Source organism: Lathyrus oleraceus, chromosome 1, assembly GCF_024323335.1.
Source record: "Lathyrus oleraceus cultivar Zhongwan6 chromosome 1, CAAS_Psat_ZW6_1.0, whole genome shotgun sequence".
Lineage (NCBI taxonomy): Eukaryota > Viridiplantae > Streptophyta > Magnoliopsida > Fabales > Fabaceae > Lathyrus > Lathyrus oleraceus.
In genome coordinates, this window is record NC_066579.1 from 146942471 (window position 1) to 146955912 (window position 13442).

The 13442-nt window shown below is 39.5% G+C and overlaps 1 non-coding gene across 1 annotated transcript; it reads left to right on the top strand.

Moving 5' to 3' along the window:
- The first annotated feature begins 9891 nt into the window (after window positions 1-9891).
- On the top strand, window positions 9892-9998 carry LOC127116255 (small nucleolar RNA R71). Its single transcript, XR_007801219.1, has one exon. It is a non-coding gene; the product is annotated as a small nucleolar RNA R71 (small nucleolar RNA).
- Window positions 9999-13442: the final 3444 nt, after the last annotated feature.

Below are 13442 nucleotides of genomic sequence, written 5' to 3' on the forward strand. Positions count from 1 at the left end.
GATCCAGCCTGAGGGTCATCTCGAAGATTCAGCCTGAGAATCGTGTTCCAGTAAGCCAGCCTAAGGCTCAATTTGAAGATTCCCCAGTGAAGTCGCCTACAAGCTTTATTTCCCCAGCAAGCCCAAGTCTAATTGAGGAGTCGTTACAACATGTTCTAGCCCGAAGAATATGTACGAAGCCCAAAAGTGGAATATTCTCGAACCTGCATATCTAATATGAAGGTTGGGTGTAGATTTCAAAAGAGGGTCAACCAGCGCATGCCTCAGATGCGGGATCCTAATGATGGGAATTTATCATCAAAACAATCCAGATCTAGCCAGAAGATCGAAGTAGATTCAGCCAGAGAATCGAAACAAAGAAGATCTAGCCAGAAGATCGAAAATCGCAACAATTCAGATCTAGCCAGAAGATCGAAAATCGCAACAATTCAGATCTAGCCAGAAGATCGAAATAGATTCAGCCAGAGAATCGAAACGAAGGAGATCTAGCCAGAAGATCGAAGAAGATCTAGCCAGAAGATCAAAATCGTATCCAGCCCGAGGATCAAAATTCATATCCAACCAGAGGACTAAATTGAGTATAGGTTCAGCCAGAGGATCGAAACTCTAGATTAAGCCAGAAGACTAATTCAGATCCAGCTAGAGGATCGGAAGAAAAATAAACAACGCGGTGTATTTCCGCGTTTTTGTGGTGTTCTCGGAGCGCAAATTTTCGGTCTGTCTTTGGTATTCAATCACAGCTCACCCCGTTTGTCTGATAAGTTGTTCGCTTTCATCCTACTCGGGTTAGCTGATGATTGAATAGGGGCACCTGTAACACCCCAAAATTTCCCCCCTCATTCATGCATTCATTTAGCATTTCATATTGCATTTCATCATGTCAATCAGAATTAGATCCAAGAAACTTTATATAAAAAAATAAAAATAAAAAATAAAAAAAGTAATAATAATAAATAAATAAAATATAATAGAAAAAACTTGGACTTGGACCTCTCTCATTTGAGCCCACAAAGCCATGAAAATCAGGTTATAAAAAGGGAGATCAGACAGAAAAAGGAAGAGAAGCAAAATACTCTGAGGTTTCCTTGAAACAAAACCCTGGACAAAACCTGGAGAGGAACCTGACAGAGAACTCAGAGCAACCCCCATCTCACGCAAACATTAACATTTCAACCGGTCTCTCCATCAGGTTTGCCTCATTCCCATAATTTTATGCTCTTAATTTGGATCATCTGAATGTATGAGGTATGATGGATGAATTTCATTATGTTTTTGCCCACGGGTTTAATTATGCATGAATGGGTGAAACCTATGCCTTGAATGTTTAATCACATGATTTCTGAAATGTATGCCACAGGGTTTGAGGTTTCTGAAACCATACTGTTATCCATGAAAAAAATGCTTATCGTGTTTCACTAACCCTTTTGTTGAGTTTTTGTGAGGGCTCACAGACTCTTGCAGAGATGGTTTGCGTGGTTTTCCCACTTTATTTGTGGGATACCCCCTGGAGGTTCATTCCAATTACCTGTACTGACTCACCTTTCTTTGATGGCATTAGCTTGGGAGATCCCTGGGTTTCTTACTCCTTTAATTGTTGTTACTTCGGATCTTTATCCGTGTGGTACTTTTACCTCTTTTCCGCATTTTATCGCTTTCTTAGCTGGAAGACCTCGATAGGAGGCATTTGTTTTCTTTTGTTTATTTACTTCTAAGCCCCTTGTTGGCACATCTACTTTATAGATGTTTGTTTTGTATGTGTTCGTATCCCTGCAGGTAGCGCGGTTCCTTCGTCAAGGACTGCCTTTTTGCCCTTGAGCATCCCAAACCCTAAAACCCAAAGCAACACGTTAACTCCTTCTACTACAGGCGAGTAAGTCTCCAAAGGTCGAGCATCCGGTAGATTGCGTAGTGACGTCGTTCGTCCAAAACCCAATCCATAACCCCGTAGTTAGCCGAACTACGTTTTGCTCTGATTCTCAGGCCAGATGAGATACGTAGGCATAAGACGCGATGTCTTAGCGAGCACAATTACCCAACCCATAGGTCAGCCGAGCTACGAAGACTCTGATTCTCATATTCATATGAGATACGTATGCAGTGGATGCAACATCCGCGCGAGTCATTTTCATTTAACCTTTTTTTTGTAAACAGCACAAGATAAACTCACACCTTTTAGACAAGAACTACAAAAGTGGATCCCGTAGAGTACTACGGATGCGTAGGGGTGGTAATACCTTCCATTCGCATAACCGACTCCCGAACCCAAGATTTGGTTGCGAGACCCCGTCTTGTCCTTTCCTTTTTCAGGTTTACTTCGAGCGTTTCCTTTCCCTCCTTTGGGATGAATAACGCACGGTGGCGACTCTTCTGTCATTTTCTTTCGCCGGTTGTTTTTTCGCGCACTGTATTTTTCAAGTTGCGACATTGTGTTACCATTTATTTTGGTATCCAGGTTAACATTCTTTTTCGGTATTCAGACTGACTGTGACCGTACCAGATGAATTCTTCTTTCAAGACCACCTCTTTGCCGATTCTGAAAGGCATTGTTACTTCACTTCACTTTAGTGCAAATTTTCGGGCTTTTATTGTATTTAATCCCTTGATACCTCGAAAGTGCGAAAGCCGTTGCTATCTTCTTTTCGGGTCTCTAGTTGATTGAATAGGGGCAGCTGTAATACCTCTAAATTTCCCCCCCTCATTCATGCATTAATTTTTAGGTCATTTAACATTTCATATTGCATTTCATCATGTCAATCAGAATTAGATCCAAGAAGCTTGAATATTATCCAAGACACTTTATGGGTCCTATCTGGGTGATCAATCAACACAAGGGAATGGCTTGAGATACTTCCAACATGTTCAAATGGGGTCTATTCATCAGTCAAAACGTTAATCTTGAAGGAGCAAAAGTTTGTTCATGAGTTGTCATTTTCGCTAGGCGAGCAGAATGGGTCGCCTAGCGAGTCCCAAGAAAAGCCACCAGAATCACCTACGCTCAGAGGAATTTCTTGAACTGTCATGCTCGCTAGGCGAAGCCCACGCGTTTTGAAAATAAAAAATAAAAATAAAGAAAAAAAACGAAAAAAAAACGAAAAACGAAATAAATAAATAAATAAATAAATAAAATATAACAGAAAAATCTTGGACTTGGACCTCTCTCATTTGAGGCCCACAAAGCCACGAAAATCAGGTTATAAATTCTAAAATAAATTCAGTGGAAAAACCCTAGAGAGATTCTAACTAATTCAGAGCAACCTCCAGAGACTGAAGGGAACTCATCTGCAAAGAACCAATTCCCTCTCATATAAACCCTAAGATTGTTCTGCAAAGCACACGGTGCAATTCAATTTCAATCGATCCTCCCCAATCAGCTATTCCCTATTTCCACTACTTTATACTTTCAACCTGAAATTTCTGAATGTATGAGGTATTATGGGTGAATTTGGAAGAGTGGGTATCGTTAGGTTTTGCATGTGGACACATGTTTTAGTATGTATGTCATGTCTTGATGTGTGGATCCTTGCCCCCTGACTTTGAGTTTTGATACCCTTTTAATGCATTTGTTTGACAAGAGGTTTAGGCCTCCTACACTTGGTTGCTTTTTGTGAGCTCTTTTTGTGAATTTTAATGGCATGATTCATGTTGTTACATTTTGATTTGGGGAAACTCTTGATTGCACCCCATCTTGTCAGTCTAACCTGTTTGTTGAGTTTTTTTTGTGAGGGCTCACATGACTCCTAAAAGGATAGCTTGCTTGGCATTCCACTTTATTTGTGGGATACCATTTGGAGATTTATTCTGATTACCTGTATTGACTTGCTTTCTTTGATGGTGCCAGCTCGAGAGATCTCTGGGTTTCTTATTTCTTTAGCTGTTATTACTTCGGATCTTTATCCGTGTGGTAGACCTCTTGATCCCTTTATCTTTCTCGCATTTTACCGCTTTCTTAGCTGGAAGACCTCAATAGGAGGCAATGTTTTCTTTTGTTTGTTTACTTTTGTGCCCAAAGACCTCCAAGAAAAGGCATCAGTGCTAAAGACCTCCACGAAGAGGCAATTGACGGATAAAAGGGATTAGTAATCAATCCCCCGTTATTCAGTGTGTCGTTCTTTATGCTCGCACTACGTGTTGATGCTTCAGAACAAAAGCCCAAGATCTTTTGCCCGGTCAGTCAGTGGAAAGGGTTCCACCTTTCTGAATCCCCACTTTTTGTCATGAGCTCACCCTGTCCAGGATTAAGAGCTATGAGGTCTTAGCCTCATTACCCTTTTGATCTGCTCACCCTGACGTTCAATGTCAGTGGTTTAGAGCCCATTTTATTACCTATTCCATGGCTTGTTTGTCGAGGTTGATATGACCCCTCTTGACTAAAGCCCTACCCATGTAGGTTTGAGCCCCTTGTTGGCATTTTACTTTATGCATGTTTGTTTTGTATGGTGTGATCGTCTCCCCATAGGATTGCTAGGCTTCGTATAGTCTCTCGTTTGCATGTCAATTAAGGTAGCATTGTTCCTTCGTCTAGGACTTCCTTCTCCTAAGAACATGTTAACTCCTTCTACTACAGGCGAGTAAGTCTCCAAAGGTCGAGCATCCGGTAGATTGCGTAGTAACGTCGTTCATCTAAAAAATACAACCCTTAACCCGTAGTTAGCCAAACTACGGTTTGCTCTGATTCTCATTCCAGATGAGATACGTAGGCATAAGATGCGATGACTTAGCGAGCACACTCCTCTTTAACCCATAGGTAGCCGAGCTATGAAGACTCTGATTCTCATATTCAGATGAGATACGTATGCAGTGGATGCGACATCCGTGTGAGTCATTTTCTTTTGAACCTTCTTTTAGCAAATAGTACATTAGATAAACCCACACCCTTTAGACAAGAACAACAAAAATGGATCTCGTAGAGTACTACGGATACATAGGGGTGCTAATACCTTCCCTTCGCATAATCGAATACAGAACCCAAGATTTGGTTGCGAGACCTTGTCTTTTCCTTTCCTTTTTTCCAGGTTTACTTTGAGCGTTTCCTTTCCCTCCTTTAGGATAAATAACGCGCGGTGGCGACTCTTCTGTCATTTCTTTCTCGCCGGTTGTTTTTTCGCATCTCCTTTTTCAGGTTGCGACACATAGTGTCGATATTCTCCATTCCTGAAAAGTTAGATTAGAAACAGAGGACACCTGAAATCACAAATATGATAACTGTTAGTCTCCACTTAGATTTACATATATATATAACACAAATAAAAATATAAATTGAAAATAGTAAAAGTAAAGGAACAGAAATCATGGGTTGCCTCCCATGCAGCGCTTGTTTAATGTTGTTAGCTTGAGGATTCGAACATTATATGTTAGAGGTAGGAACTGGAGGGTCGATCAGAGTTTGGTCATGACATTCTGTGGGTATGTCACCTCCTTGGTATTGTTTCAGTCTTTGTCCATTTACCACAAACGGATTACAGGAGTTGTTCCAGATTTCAACTCCTCCAGATTTTAGGATTTTGGAAACCTCAAAGGGGCTTGTCCATCTCGAACGCAGCTTACTTGGAAAAAGTCGTAATCTCGAATTTAAGAGGAGAACAGAGTCGCCTATATTAAATTCCTTTTTCATAATCCTTTTTTCGTGCCAAGCTTTGGTTCTCTCTTTGTATATAACGACATTCTCGTAAGCGTTATGGCGGAGTTCCTCCAATTTGTGAATATCAAGGATTCGCTTCTTGCCAGATGCTAGGTAATCCAAATTTAGGGTCTTTATGGCCCAATATGCCTTGTGCTTGAGTTCAAAAGGTAAGTGGCATGACTTACCGTAGACCAACTGGTATGGTGTAGTTCCAATAGGGGTTTTGTAAGCAGTTCTGTAAGCCCACGGTGCTTCTGTCAGCTTTTCAGACCAATCTTTTCTAGATATTGATACAGTTTTCTCCAAGATTTGCTTAATCTCTCTGTTAGATACTTCCACTTGACCATTAGTCTGGGGGTGATATGGTATTGCTACTCTGTGTTTTACTCCATATTTCCTTAAGAGTTTATTAAATATCCTGGATATAAAATGTGATCCACCATCACTTATGACAAGTCGTGAAACTCCAAATCTGGGAAAGATATTATTGTTGAACATCTTGGTGACTACTCTTGTGTCGTTGGTGGATGCGACTATAACTTCTATCCACTTGGACACATAGTCAATTGCTACCAAAATGTACTTGTTTCCTAATGAAGATGGATAAGGTCCCATGAAATCAATACCTCAAACGTAAAATAGTTCTACTTCTTGGATGTTCTTCAAAGGCATTTCGTCACGTCTTGAGATGTTTCCAGCGCGCTGGCACCGATCACATCGGACAATATAAGCATGGATATCACGCCATAATATCATCCAATAAAGACCAACTTGAAGGATCTTAGCGTATGTCTTCGATATGCTTGAATGTCCACCATAGGGTGAAGAGTGACAATGCTCTATGATGTTTCTGACTTCTTCTTCCGGGACACAACGTCGAAATATGTTATCAGTTCCTCTTTTGAAAAAGAGTGGTTTGTCCCAATAGAAGTGTCTTATATCTTTAAAGAACTTCTTCTTCTATTGATAGTTGAGGTCAGGTGGTATGATATCAGCGGCTAGATAGTTCACAAAATCAGAGTACCATGGTACTCTGCTAATTTCTGAAACTTCCCCAAGGTTGTCTCTATCAGGTTCAAGGGGAGCGGTATGTATCTTAGATATCAGTCTGTCATAGGTGAAGTCATCATTTATAGGTAAACAATCTGGCTTCAAATGCTCTAGTCTGGAAAGATGGTCAGCAACTACGTTTTCTGTTCCTTTTTTGTCTCTAATGTATAAGTCGAATTCTTGTAGCAAAAGAATCCACCTGAGTAATCTAAGTTTTGCATCCTTTTTGCTTATAAGGTAAAGGATAGCTGCATGGTCTGTATAAACTATAATCTTAGATCCTACAAGATAAGACCTAAATTTATCGATTGCGAAAACTAGAGCTAGGAGAACCTTCTTTGTTGTTGTATAATTTAATTGAGCGACATCTAAGGTTCTACTAGCGTAATATATTACGTGGAGTTTCTTATCATTTCTTTGCCCTAGAACAGCTCCTATAGCGGAATCGCTAGCATCACACATTATTTCGAAGGGTTTAGTCCAATTTGGAGTTTGTAGAATGGGTGCTGAAATTAATGCTTGTTTTAAACGGTTAAAGGCTTCGATGCATTTTTCATCAAAAATGAATTCAATGTCTTTCATCAGAAGGCCGGTCAGGGGTTTTGTTATTTTAGAGAAGTCTTTTATGAAGTGTCGGTAAAAACCGGCATGTCCAAGGAAACTACAGACTTCTCTGGCTGTCTTAGGAGGGTTAAGGTTTTCTATAACTTCTATTTTTTCTTTATCGACCTCAATGCCTCTTTCAGATATTATATGTCCTAACACTATGCCTTCTTTGACCATAAAGTGGCACGTCTCCCAGTTTAACACAAGGGTAACTTCTATGCATCTCTCTATGATTTTCTCAAGGTTAATAAGGCAATCCTCAAAGTCTAATCCACACACCGAGAAGTCGTCCATGAATACTCCCATGATTCCGTTGAGATAATCTACGAAGATTGACATCATACAACATTGGAAAGTAGCTGACGCATTACAGAGTCCAAACAGAATTCGTTTGTAAGCAAACGTTCCGTAAGGACAAGTAAAGGTTATTTTCTCTTGATCCTTGGGGTGTATGGGTATTTGGAAAAATCTAGAATATCCATCAAGATAACAAACGTAAGAGTGTCTGGCAAGACGCTCAAGCATTTGATCTATGAACGGAAGGGGGAAATAATCTTTTCTAGTCGCCTTATTGAGCTCCTATAATCTATGCACATATGCCATCCGCCTTCTATGCGTTTAGCGACATGCTCTCCCTTTTCGTTCTGCACGACTATGATGCCTCCCTTCTTGGGTACCACATGTACAGAACTTACCCACTTACTATCAAAAATCTGATAGATTATACCAGCTTCTAACAGTTTAAGGACTTCCTTTTTCACCACCTCTCTCATTACAGGGTTGATTCATCTCTGATGTTCTCTAGAAGGTTTTGAATCCTCCTCCAGCGAAATTTTGTGCATACACACAGATGGGCTAATATATTTTAGATCAGAGATGTTGTACCCTAAGGCAGAGGGGTATCTTCTTAAAACATTCAAGAGTCGATTCATCTCGTCTTGGTTTAAGGTGGCACTAACTATTATTGGGCGGTTCATTTATTCATCTAAAAACTCATATCTTAGGTTCTTGGGTAGTTCCTTAAGTTCTTGGGCTGGTTTTTAGGAATTTGGGGAAAGGTCTGGAGTAAGATCCATACATTCATTTGTGTTGATAAGAATGGTCTACCTAAAAGGATAGGGATATCTTCGTCTTCTTTGATATCCATGACCACAAAGTCTGTCGGGATATAAAGTTGACCAATCCTAACTGGGATGTCTTCTAAAATGCCTACAGGATACTTAACAGACCTATCGACTAATTGGAGGGACATCTTAGTTGGTTGTAACTCTCCTAAGTTTAACCTTTTACATACAGCTAAGGGCATTAAACTCACACTAGCGCCTAAGTCTAGGAAATCTTTGTCGATCACATGACTCCCTAAAATGCAAGGTATAGAAAAACTACCAGGGTCTTTCTCCTTCTTAGAAAGTTTATCCTCGGAAATAAAGTTGCATTCCAAGGGTTTTGGATCGTCAAGCCTACGCTTGTTGGTCAAGATGTCTTCGAGAAATTTGACGTAAGACGGAATTTGGGTGATAGCTTCGGTAAAAGGAGTCTCTACATGAAGCTTCTCTATTACTTTTAGAAATTTTTGGTATTGGTTGTTGACTTTGGTTTGTTTAAGTCTTTGCGGATATGGGATTGGTGGTTTGTACGGGGGTGGTGGTTTGTAAGTTTTATCCTTGGTTTCTCCTTCTTGGTTGGTTTGTTTCTCGGGTTCTATCGGTTCCTCTTCTTGGTTGGTAGGTACATTTTCTTTAGAAGTTTTGGACTTGCTCATTACTGGGTTATGAGGCCCTTCGTAAGCGGTCCCACTTTGTAACGAGATAGCGTTAGCTTGCCCTCGAGGGTTTGGTTGAGGTTGTCCAGGGAATTGTCCTCCAGGTGTAGTTTATGGGGCTTGGTTTTGTACTACCTGTGAGATCTGGGTTACAAGCATCTTGTTGTGAGTGATTATCTGATCAACCTTGGTTCCTAATTGCGTTATAAGTTCGTTTACGTGAATGTTCTGGATTAAGAATTCTTTATTTTGCTGAGTCTGGCCCGACATAAAGTTCTCCATGATCTTCTCAAGGTTAGACTTCTGGGACACAACTTGCATAGGTTGATTTGGTTTTTGGGCTTGATAACCTTGCGGTCTCTGAGGTGCATGATTTTGGATAGGGTTCTGGTTTTTATAGGAGAAATTAGGATGATTCTTCCATCCAGGGTTGTAAGTGTTTGAAAATGGGTTACCTTGGGCGTAATTCACTTGGTCGGTGTTTAGGTCGTTCAAAAGGTTACACTCCGCTGATTCGTGTCCTATAGATCCACAGAGTTCGCACTCTGTGTGGACTACTACTACGGTGTTAGTGTTTGTAGACATATGTTCAATCCTAAGGGCTAAAGCGTCCATTTTCGCCTGCATCATGTCCAAAGAGCTTATCTCATGTATTCCACCTTGGGTCTCCTTTTTCTCTATTGATGCTCATTCAGTTCCCCATTGGTAATGGTTTTGGACCATATCCTCAATTAGGTAACAAGCTTCGGGGTAAGGTTTGTTCATCAGCACGCCACCTGCGGCAGCGTCGATGCTCATCTTGGTGTTATAATGGAGTCCATTGTAGAAGGTATGAACGATCATCCATTGTTCTAGGCCATGGTGTGGGCAGATTCTTAATAGCTCTTTATATCTCACCCAAGCTTCAAAAAGCGATTCTCTTTGGTTTTGAGCAAATCTAGTTATTTGGTTTCGAAGAACATCAGTCTTACTAGAGGGAAAATATCTAGCAAGGAATACTCTCCTAAGGTCTTCTCATGTAGTTATTGAATTAGCTGGAAGCGAATCTAACCATGAACATGCTCTATCCCTGAGGGAGAAAGGAAATAATCTTAAACGGATTGCATCAGGTGAAGCGCCGTCAGATTTAAAGGTGTCGGATAGTTGGATAAAAACTTTTAAATGTTGATTCGGGTTCATAGTAGCGAGACCCACGAATTGGTTATGTTGCACTAATTGCAACAAAGACGGTTTACTTCGAAATTATTAGCAGGAATAAGGGGGTTTACTATACTCGAACTAGGTTCCTCGTAAGAGGGTTGGGCAAATTCCTTAAGAGGTCTTCGGTTGCGATTCTCAGCCATATCTTTCTTAATTCAGATGAGTAAGAGGCGTGTACGAGTGTAACGTTTGGGTTCCGCTAAAGGATCTACTAAATTTCCGTTACTACAGGTTCTTCGCATTTACCGGCTAATAATGCCTTAGTCTAGATGGTGTAACAACAGGGTACGAATTTTGACGATGTTGGTCCCTGGAAACGGCGCCAAAAACTTGATCATTGTTATTCGCAAGTGCACGAATTACATCAAAGTAATATAAAAGAATATCGATCCTACAAAGACCAATTGTCAATCTATCGATTACTATCGTTACGGTGTTTATCTAAGACAGTATAAAAGAGATATTGGGTTTACAAAACAATGGTAAATAATAAATGCAGGTAAAGACAGGTTGAATGTATCTCACGTTAGTTAGGTGATGTTTCGATTGTCTAAATAGAACTACTTACGAGGCAATATTTTCTACTCTTGAAAAGAATCCATTTAACAGGAATTGTCGCTTTCGTGTATTCAGAACCGAGTTTACCCTTAAATTAAGGCCTTTTATTGTCACTTATAAAAGATGCGCAGAACGCTAAAGTAGTAAACTTATTTTTAAGAAATGAGACTCGTAAACTTAGTTGAAAAGTGTTTTTGATTTAGAAAGTTTACCCAAGGAGTTTCCTGATTTTAAATCTATCAACGCGTCCGAAAACAGTTTCAAAAATAGTTTTTCCTTAAACTGATAAAAATTCCTAGTTAACTAAGCCAGGGTGCTTTCGCACTCCTTGAATAATTAAAACTAACCAAGTTTGTTTCAGAAAACTCAAGTTAAAAATCAAAACAACCTTTAAAGTATTTCTACAGATTCAATATGTGAAACATCTCTTTAACCGCAATCCTTACATTCTAACCTTTAAAAGATTTAGCCAGACATGGTAACACAAACGAACACAACGGTATTAATCATGATGAAAAGTTTGTTTTAGAATGTGAGGCGTAGAGAGCGAGTAAAGTGCGTAAAATAAATAAAGTAAAGCAAGTGCGGAAAATAAATAGAGTAAAAGCGAGTGGAGAAAATAAATAAAGTAAAGCGAGTGCGGAAAATAAATAAAGTAAAACGATGCGGAAAATAAATAAAGTAAAGCGATGCGGAAAATAAATAAATAAAAGTGATGCGGAAAATAAATAAATAAAGCGATGCGGAAAATAAATAAATAAAAGTGATGTGGAAAATAAATAAATAAAGCGATGCGGAAAATAAATAAATAAATAAAAGCGATAAATAAGAACCTGTTCCAAATGGAGGGCTTTAAATCTGGTACAAAATTAAACCTCTGACTCCTGAAGCTAAAGACGACTGCAACTCGAAGTGACCCAACACAATCTCACTAAGGTGCGATAACCCCCCGATGTGACAGATTACTGCTATTACAAATGATAAATATAGGCTTAGTGTTGTAAACTATGTTGGATGATTTGAAAGTGAAATGGAACGAACTAATTATAGAGTATTTCAACAGCTCGCAAAGACCATGGTGCCCTCCAACTTCTCCTTAGTGGGAACGTGATTTCCAAAGGTGGTACCCGCCATCCCTTCATGGCGCCCGCCATATGTGTAAATGGGGTGGATCATGGGAACATGGCGGTTACCTCCTAGTTGAGGGCTGATGACTCATGGCTTCTCCTATAGCGGCCGCCATGTCTGTAATTTCGCCGAAAAACCCTAATTTTAGGTCTTTTTGCTTCGTTTCTTCCAAAAGAGTCCAAAAGTGCTAAATATCTGAAAACAAGATAAAAAAAGAGAACAATAAAAACAAAATGATAATAAAGTCCTAATAAACATGTGAAATCCGAGTCAAAAACATGGTCTAATTCAGTGTGATCAAAAGCCTTGCAACAATTGGACTGTTGTTGATATTCCTCTTATTTTGCATCGGTCTAAGTAATTGCTATTATTTGTTTTTAAAAAAGAATCCTTCTCTTATGCCTAAGGGAGAAGTGAACATTGTTAGGCATTTCAAATTTGATCATCAATAAAATTAATTCTATTCATCCACATCTATGATGTTTAGTTTTGACTTTTTGCTTTATTCTGAAAATGGTAATCATAAAAAAACATAAATAAATAATATAATTGTCCATCTGCATAATGTTTAGTCACAAATTCACTTCTCTAAAATCAAAATATCAAATCACTATGCAGGTTGGTTTCTAACCCCATTGAATACAATGATCCTTCTCCTTCTCCAAATTTTGAATTCCCTGTGTTTGAGACCGAGGAGGAAAATGATGAAGAAATGTTTGATGAATTGTCTCGTCTTCTAGAGCATGAAGGAAAAGCCATTCAGCCATTCGAAGAGCAGATTGAGTTAGTCAACATGGGTTCCGAGGATGATGTGAAGGAAGTCAAGATTGGGTCTCGACTGCGTCCAGATGCAAAGAAGGGGTTGGTTTACCTTCTTCGAGAGGATTCAAATGTGTTTGCTTGGTCCTATCAAGACATGTCTGGATTGGATTCTGAGATTGTGGAGCATAAAATGCCCGTCAGTCAAGCAGAAGTTAAGAAGAACGCATCCTGATATGGCAGTGAAGATCAAAGAAGAAGTGCAAAAGCAGATTGATGCATGTTTCCTTGTGATCGCTGAGTATCCGCAATGGGTGGCCAACATTGTTCCTGTGCCAAAGAAAGATGGAAAAGTACGCATGTGTGTTGATTACAGATATTTGAATAAAGCCAGTCTGAAAGATGATTTCCCTCTACCACACATTGATATGTTGGTAGACAATAATGCTAAATTCAAAGTCTTTTCGTTTATGGATGGATTTTTCGGATATATTCAGATCAAGATGGTACCCGAAGATATGGAGAAGACCACGTTCATTACACCTTGGGGAACATTCTGTTATAGAGTGATGCCTTTCGGTTTGAAGAATGTTGGTGCAACTGACAAAAGAGCAATGACTACTCTTTTTCATGACATGATGCATAAAGAGATTGAAGTTTATATCGATGACATAATTGCCAAATCAATTGATAAAGAAGAACATGTTGAGCATTTGTTGAGGCCATTCCAGCATTTAAGGAAGTATAAACTCCGCTTGA